The sequence below is a fragment of the Saccostrea cucullata genome, unplaced genomic scaffold, assembly GCF_032062105.1.
Source record: "Saccostrea cucullata isolate Sc308-1 unplaced genomic scaffold, CSIRO_AGI_Scuc_v1 ctg1455, whole genome shotgun sequence".
In the NCBI taxonomy this organism is placed as follows: Eukaryota; Metazoa; Mollusca; class Bivalvia; order Ostreida; family Ostreidae; genus Saccostrea; species Saccostrea cuccullata.
In genome coordinates this window covers 203,765-213,237 of record NW_026924057.1, presented here as the reverse complement: position 1 = coordinate 213,237, position 9,473 = coordinate 203,765, and the positions used below count along the sequence as shown (strand labels likewise).

Here is a 9,473-nt window from a genome sequence, read left to right as displayed (position 1 = left end):
CATGTGACCTCAAGAGTGAACACAATCCTGTGTTCAAAATTTGCGTACAAGAAGCTTTACACCATGATAATGATGACCGACGACTATGTGAACCTCGTGACGAGAAGGAGACAAACGACGCTGAGAAGCATATCAGAGACTGTACCGTTGGTGAAGCAAAGAAGAATCCACCAAGAGCATTCAGAGGAAAACCGGGTCAGTATTTAGTTAGGAAACCACTGGAACAAGTGGACATCGACATCCTTGGTCCTTTACCATGGACCAAGAAGGGTAACAAGGACGTTGTTACCAGTTCAGATGATTGCACCCGATGGATACAAGTAACCGAGAACCAGAAACGAAAGTATGGCACCAAGTCAAACCAGATTAAGTACATCCCAGGACAATGTGTCTGGATTGCGTTAAAGTCAAGGACCAAAGGAAGATGTCATAAACTTAAGGTTCATTGGAATGGACCTTACATAGTGTTACGCGCCGTGTCCGATTCGGTATTCAAAGTGAGGAGGTCTGCAGCAGAGAAACCAAAATATGTGCATCATGACCAGATGAAGCTGTTTCGTGGTGAAGCAGATGACATTATATCCGTGTAACGCGTATCTTGAAAGACATTACCAGTGGACTTGTATACGTTATTGATGAAATACCCCGAAACGAGGACGTTTCGACTTAAGAAGGGGGTAATGTTACGTTTCACGAAGTGTTCCTGTGAAATTCGGGTTAACTCTTGTTTACAAGTTTAGAATGTATGGAACTTGAACCCGATGTTTATAAACTCCGTAAATAATTGTCAATGAACAGTTAACGAAAGAAATGAACAATAATTGATTGAATGACTTTATTAATTTAACATGTATAATTTAATGAGAAAGTGATGTATTTTGTATGTTTTATATGGGTACAACGTTATTAATTTAGTAGGTAATTTTGTTGGCTAAAACCCGCTAACTTATTGATTGTGACGTAATTTAGGTATCTGATTGTCTCTTACGTCATCATAACAACTTTTGTCTATATAAACCAGCTGTTTTGGGTTTAGACTTCAGTCGGCTGTGAGGAGCGACTCGGAGGACACAGCCTTCCCTGGTAAGACTAAGACCTAAGTCACTTTGGGGAACGACTCCGTATACTTCTGTAATAAGACGGTACCAAGTCTATGTATACGAAACCATTAAGGGGACCAAGTTAGTAGGAACGTCCTGTATTGACCATCGGTTGGTCACCTTTTTCTTAATCATATAACGTTGTACCAACCAAGTTACAGTGTACCATTTTGTGTGTTTATAAGTGAACCATTTGATCGTCTTAATAAATGTTATAAACTTTTAACAAGTGTTATTCCTAACAAAAACTATTTAAAGTGGACCAAAAATTGGTCATTACGTCAACCAAAGAAGTGACCAAAAGTTGGTCATTATGTCAACCAAAGAAGTGACCAAAAGTTGGTCATTACGTTAACCAAAGAAGTGACCAAAAATTGGTCATTAACCATTACATAAACTGTGACCAATGGAACCATCAAATATCGACCAAGTGACCAGAAAACTAATAGCGGCCCACGAGTTTATTACACGATACCCTCCACTGGGTGAAAAAAGTGGTTTCCCATCATGGGAAACTTTATGGAAACCACATGGAATCCTCAAGTTTACATCATGTTTCCCAGTGGTTTCCGCAGCGGATGCTAGGTTATTCCGCCAAGTTTCCGTGACACGGAAACCCCCTACGCTCCGATTCCATAAGGTATCCCGAACCACGGAAACCTCTGTAAACCTGAAGTTTCCCGAACATCCATGTAGTTTCCCGTAATGGGAAACCTGAAGATTCCACTGGTTTCCAGAATCAGGAAACTTGATGGAATCGGAGCGTAGGGGGTTTCCGTGAAATGGAAACTTGGTGGAATCTTTAGGTTTCCTCTTACGGGAAACTACATGAAAGCTCGGGAAACCTCATGATTCCTATAGTTTCCATGACTCAGGAAACTATATGGAATCCGAGCGTAGTGGTTTCCGTGGAATGGAAACTTGGTGGAATCTTTAGGTTTCCTTATACGGGAAACTACATGGAAGCTCGGGAAACCTCACGATTCCTAAAGTTTCCTTGACTCAGGAAACCATATGGAATCGGAGCGTAGTGGTTTCCGTGGAATGGAAACTTGATGGAATCTTAAGGTTTCCTATTATGGGAAACTACATGGAAGCTCGTGAAACCTTACGATTCTTAAAGTTTCCTTGACTAAGGAAACTATATGGAACTTGTGTAGCAGTTTCTGTGTGTCGGAAACTTGATGGAATTATCTGGAGTCCCATTCCTGGTGGAAATTACTGGGAAACTTCAAGATTCCCTAACTTTTCTAAAGTAAGCGATGTGAAATTATGTGTATTCTTTTAAATATCTATCAAAAAAAATTATTACATGTAAAAGAAAAAAGCATTACCATTTTATATGTTTAATAATTCATTTGATGTACAAAAACTGTAACTGTATTTTTCAATGATATCAAAATACTAAATAAATTCATATATCTTAGATAAACAATGGAACAGTCTTTCACATTTAAGTCCATTCATAAGGGTCATTAAGTACTTCTTTCAACATCAGTTTCCTGGTTTTCTTCACATCACCTATGATCTGCAATATTCATACAAAATTATTATATGATGTCAGAATTATAATGCTTGAATATAACTTAGAAATCTGAAAGATCAGTCAATGTCCTTTAATATACCAATATCAATAGTTACTTTCCATGACCATGATACATATGATTTCAGCATTTAATGTATCTCTTTAATATTTAATGCTTTATGATAAGTGAAAAAAAATAACATAATATAAATAATGTTTTCAGCCTTATTATGTCATTGAGAATATATTACTACATGTACCTCATACTAAGAACCCTGCTTTAAGTTTAATTAGTTTGAGAGAAAACATACTCTTTATAATAACAAAAATATTAGGGAGATTTTTTTTTTAATTTTGATATTCGACCTAGAAATTGGTTGAAGATCATTGCAGACCCTCCACCCCATTGCACAAAAGCTAGATTACACCAAGGGAGAAATATACTCTGGACTAGGACTTTGAATAAAGATATACAGTACATTTTGATACTGACCTTTGACCTAGAAAATTAATGCAAGGTCACTCTTTATCCACTATCCAGAGGCTCTCTGTAGTTTAAGTTTGAGAGAGAAATATGTTCAGAACAAGTGATATCAGATGGAGTGATGGATAGACACTGTCTTAGGGCATCCACAGAACAGGACCTAAAAATAATGCAATTAAATGTATAATACAGTATAGATACACATGTACTTGTATGTTAATGATTTATCATATGCTGCATTGGACAGTGGACACATATGATTTTATCATGGTTAAAGTATACATGTATCTTACGAGTAATCTTCAGGGATGTAGCAACCGGGGAGGGGGGGGGGGGCGGCCTGGCCCCCCACATTTTTCCCAACATAACCTTTACTATATTAAATGTTCCTTTATTGTTTGGTTTGCCCCACCCCCCCCCCCCCCCCCCCCCCCCCCCCCCCCCCCCCCCCCCCCCACCCCCACTTTATAACCATAGTATGGTGATATCAAGGATTGTAGGGAAAAAAATGGAAGTGATAGTAAGTTGGCTTTGAAAAAAGTTGGCCACTACCCCATCCCCCCCCACAAGAAATAGGATTTTCGAGTTTGGGCAACTTTGCCCCCCCCCCCCCCCCCCCCCCACACACTCACACACACACTTTCAATAAAGTGCCGCGCCACAGCATGATACGCCCGTCAAAAAAATTACAATTTTCTTGAACAGTTTAGGTGCAAGAAAATCACATCAACCTTGATTCTAAGATTTCGATGATTTTTCCATTCCTTAAAATATTTATCCATCCCCTGTGATGTAAGCATCAATTATAATAAATATTACATCACTGATAGATTTATGTGCTGGTTGTATTAGACCTTGTCAAATGCCCATCATCAAATTAGTCTAACAACTTAATCTATACCAAATTAATTTTGAAAAGAAAAGGCTGGCCATCAAATGACATATGTTATAAACTGACCAACAGTTCCTCTGTCTAACTCCCAAAGGGTACAGCTTAATCAGAGCGACTGAGACAGCTAGCCTTCCAACATTGAACTCATTATTAAATCTTTAACTGGATGCTTGTCTACTCATTACTACCAAGAGATAAATGGGTCTGCACTATCTACTATAAATTTTTTTTTAAAACATATAAAATACTCAAAGATTTTTTTTTTGGTTGAGATTTAATGTCCGATAGGTTTTAATATGTAATTCATATGGACATGCTGATTCCACCCCACCCCATAAAATTAGTTTTTAAATTAATAATATTACATAATATCAGATTAGTCTATTATGCAAATCAAATTAGTTTTAATTACTTTTCATCAAATTCATTTTAAAACTTAGGCTAGTCAACAAGAGCTATTTCTAATCACACAGGCTTACCCATTTGCCCAATACTCAAGGCTCTGTCAGTAAGCTCCTCGCACTCAAAACCCATTAATTTCTCTCTAATTTGACATGCAATTTTCTGTTATCAAAATTCTTCTTGACAAGTGCTTGATAATTACTCTCATGGGAGAGGCAGGATTTCTCTGACATACATTATATTTGTTATAGATTGCTGTTAAGTATATGCTTAGAAAAAATAAGTATTTTCTTGATTTAACACTTTTTTAACAAGAACAGTGCAATACTCTTACATTATTTGGGATGTGTAAATGAAAAGTAAAAAGACACATTTTTTTTTTAATTCACTTAAATTAAAGGTCACAGTGACCTTGAAATAGGTCGCGACACACCTTCTACCTAAGATGCATAAACTGGCCAAGTTTGATGATTGTAGGTCTTATGGTTTTCTAGTTATGGGCCGGAAAGGATTTTTCCATATTTGGCTACAACTTCTTAATTAAAGGTCAGGGTGACCTACTTTTTGTGCGCGACACACCTTCTACCCAAGATGCATCAGATGACAAAGTTTGATAATCCTAGGCCTAGTAGTATTAAAGTTATGAGCCGGAAACGAAAAAGCTAACAGACAGACGGACAGACGGATGGACACGAAGCCTATAACATAATACGTCCCGTCTTAAGACGGGCGTATAAAAACAATGCTATGTGCCTGATTTTATACCGGTATTGCATGTACACTCAGTTTATAAACAAGTAATCTAATTTTTTTTCAAAATATTGACCAACATTATTTACATCCATTCATCATATTGGCTGATCAAAATTCAGTCAGCTTTAGATCTATATGATATACCATACAGGACTTTCACATTTACAAAAGTTATTCCCCTTCGCAGGGTCAATCTGGGGTCAACCGGCTTAAGACGCCGTTTTCCCTCTTTAACCGTATCAACTTTGAGGGACAATATCTTAGAAATAAAATCTGTATGAACATATTCATTATGATTTTCATGTTGCCCCCATACTCTGGCAATACAGATACAGATCGTAATTGTTTGATATTGTTTGAAGATTGAAAATATTAACAAGTAACTTACAAAGGACAAAGTGGGAAAAATGAGCGATACGCCGACAATTGGAGAAAACTCTTAGGAATGTGAAATTCGTCTATTGGTGATGACAATTCCTGTTTTAATGTCACTGAAAAATTAAGAGACATTAAAATTTAAGCCCTAATGTCATACACGCATGCTGTTTTTTCATCCATATAACCTTTTAGTATCATAAATTTACCAAAATTTAATACTTCAAATAATTTCATTGAATATCTATAAAATAAAGGAAACTCTAAAAAGTTAGTGACTTGCAGAAATTATTCCTTGGAGAGAAAAAAATCTTTCATATTTCATATAAATATGTGCATAATGAGCCTTTTTTATTCATTTAGAACATATGGTATGTGTCTCATTTCCCCAAGAAATTTTCAAAGACAATGGACTATCTGTAAGCAGAAATAATTGCTGTTTACTTACATTTGAAAAATTTATGAAAATAATTAATTTCCTATTTTTTATTTTAAATAATGCTAAAAATAATTTAATCTATTACAAATAATCTAACTGACTGTAAAATAACATTTTTCATAATCTTAATCTATGGGCAGATCACTCTAACTTCATAAAACTACCTGATATTAAAGTAGAACTCTGTTTAGTGTGCAGTTTTTAGAGCTTCCTTTAAGTAATCAAAATACTGACCAGCAAGAAATCAGTTTATAAGCATATACTTTTTTTCCATTCAAATTTTTGGAGAGATCTCAAAGTTTTTTCCTGTTCAATTCAGGTTCGAGACGACAAAGTTTTATTGAAGTGTATGTATTAGAGAACTGATTGTATGTCAATCATAGCAATACACACATAAGATGGAGGGGGCAAATTGTTACAGCCCTAGCTGTAACATAAAACTTCTTGTAGTTCACAGCTGATAAACCACAGTCCAGTATTTAAATAAAATTTAGAATCTTTTTTTTCAGGCAATTGTCATATACATACCAATCATGAATGAATTACCACTTACCAAATGATCACATCCCGAATCATCATACATTTTCTATGATTTTATCTCACTGGTTTTCTTTTAAAGTCACGAAGTTTTCTTCTCTCTAAAATGATAAATTATGTCCAGGTACTATTGCATTCTAATTTAAACTAATTATGTAATAGCATTAGCAACAACCAGGATGGGAGAAAAAATAAAAACAAGATGCGCTTGTGAAACACAGCAACAAAGTTTGAAAAAGCAATTTTTTTTTATAGTATCAATAAACCGCTTTCACTGAACGTACAAGCAAGACGTTCTACATCCATTGTACGTTGTCGTCAGACGCATCGTGACGTCAGTTATGAAGCTCCATGCGGGTCACGTGAAAGCAGTATATTGATGATGTGTGGTTGGTAAATTTTTAATATATGGTGGGTAGGTCACGTGGAGGGGGCACATTAGCAATGTGAAGTGGGTAAACAGCATAACATCGGATCATGCACTATTGCTCTCGGCCAATGAAATTTCACGATTTTTATCAGAGGCAGGATAAGATGTGATATGCAGTCTTGTCGAAATCCGTCGGTCCTGTCGGCAAGGCCGGTAAAAATTTGTCTGGACCGATAACATTTAAGAAAACGTCGGTCCAGATGACCGTTTGAAAGATACTTGAGCGTAATGCAAATTTAATAAAGGTTGGGATCGGGATGCATAATTAAAGGTCACAGACACAGAAAAAATGGCCGCATATGCGGCATGTTGACGATAGCCAAGTAAATTTGTTATGACAAAGTCATAAAACATGTCATATATGTCTATGTTTAAGACTCTCTATCCCAAGAAAGGAAAGTTGTTAGGTTGAAGGCTATTGAAAATAATAAAGTACATTTAGGTGCTGTTATTCATATGACTTTCTCAGTGTCAAAATAAGGTACAAGTATCTGGTCTGACAAAAGTTTGACTGGTCTGACAGAACACTTGACATTGTCAGACCAAATGTCTGACAGTGATTAAAAAATTTCAACAAGTCTGGATATGGAAAAGAGTATGTATTATTCGCTATACATTGACCTACTCAGGTAAATAATTGTGAAATAACTGATAATTCAAGCTGATGATTCATTTGCATTTCTTGACATACTATCAATATTAATTCTCTATTAGGCTTTTCTTTTTTTACATCTTCATCTCAACAGGTAAGACAATTAAAGAAAGAAAATCTTTTGAGCAGTAAACTATTTCAATAAACAATAAAACAAACCTAATCTATTCCGTTCTGATGATGATATCCTTCATGAATAATCGGATAAGCTGAGATTGAAGACACTTTTTGTAAAAAACATCGATGCTTTTATCAAAGTTTTGAACCAAAAATATTTAATTTATACCTTGCCATAAGTCGTAAGTTCCAAAAATCAAAAGAGTTGGCTATCCGAAAAGTCAGAAAACACATGTATTCAAACCGGATGTACTACAGTCTGAATTAAATTACGAAACCGTACTCGGTGTAACTATTATCATCCGGATAATTTGAGCGGGGTTAAAAATATTTTTTTTTTAAAATTCCGAAAAGTATTCATTTATATATATAGAGAGAGAGAACATACATATGGAGCATACATTTTAATAAACATGATAAAAGGCGAAACGTTGCCATTTTACAACATACAGCATGCACATGCACGGTGCCTTGGGGCCTCCATAATCTAAGTTATGCTATATCACTGTCTCAAATTTTTCTCTCTCTCTCTCTCTCTTTCTCTCTGCAATATATACACTTAACAATTTAAAACTTAGGTATCCAACTTTTCAAAATGGCGTCAGAACAAAAGTTGCCTCCGATAGTGAAGATTTGTTGTTGCCAAATATTACAATTATTTACCGTAAAAAGTTAACGAAAATATACGTACACTAATCCTTGGTCGTTGGTCATTGCATTTATCACAGTCTTACAGACACTGGGTGGTAAAAACATCTTAATTTTTCACAATTACCAGCTGCTTACACCTTCTTCTTCGTCCTTCTCGATCCTCCAAAAATGGCGCCTCGGGAAATTGACCAATGAAATAAAGCGCCTACAGAGCGATGCAGTATGGGTAATATAAACTGTTTACATTCACTATGATTAAGTGTGATTATGAGATCTTATATTAGAATTTAATTAAGTTTTCCCCAGTTCATGGAATAAAAAGAGGGGCTCCTAAATATTTTTGCCGATATGATGTGTAGGCCTAATATATTTAGATAAAAAGCGGTTAAATACGTGAGCCAAGAGCAGAAAAAATTTTGTTTCTTGCTTGACACCTCAACTTATTTACCTTCGGGATATGGGTTTCGGGGCTTGGTTGTTGGTAGTGGCCGTCCTTGCTGAAAACAACCCCCCCCCCTCTCCCCGCTTCTTTTAACTGTTACATGTATAATTATGAATTTATAATGTCACAACAAAAGATGTTAAACTTTTAAAAGCACATTTTTTTGTGAACTTTCCACAGGAATCCTAAAAGGCATGAAAATGAGCTACAATTATAATGTGATTATCAAGAACAGTTTTTTTTATATTTCAATAATGATGATTGAAAAGTTCGGTGTTTAATAATTCATTGCTAATAAATTGTTGTGTTTTTTTGGGGGGTGGGGGTGGGTGGGATTAAATTACTAATTGAACTCCCTCCTTTTCGGGGTTTAATTAGATTTTGAGCCTGCTATCAATTAATATGCTGTATTATTACTGGTGGACCTGCTAGACTTTTCTCTAATTGCTACATGTACATTAATTGTACTTTAAACTCCTTGGCCTTTAGCTTATAAATTTCCCACATCATTTTAACACGTAAAAAAATTGTTAAATGAATCAGAATGTTGAAAACCTTTTTCTTAGGAGAGTACTATCTCTATGTGGAACAAAACTAACATCTAATGAAAGGCAGGAAAATATAACAGTATTTTAATTCAGTATTTTAGTCGTGATGGGTATAAGTGAAGTCAT

The 9,473-nt window shown here is 35.5% G+C and overlaps 1 long non-coding RNA gene across 1 annotated transcript; it reads right to left on the bottom strand.

Moving 5' to 3' along the window:
• Positions 1 to 2,479: 2,479 nt before the first annotated feature.
• LOC134265590 (uncharacterized) lies at positions 2,480 to 7,950 on the bottom strand. Its single transcript, XR_009991780.1, has 4 exons — positions 7,876 to 7,950; positions 6,524 to 6,608; positions 5,545 to 5,647; positions 2,480 to 2,628 (listed from the first exon to the last, which is right to left on the bottom strand). It is a non-coding gene; the product is annotated as an uncharacterized LOC134265590 (long non-coding RNA).
• Between the last annotated feature and the right edge of the window lie 1,523 nt (positions 7,951 to 9,473).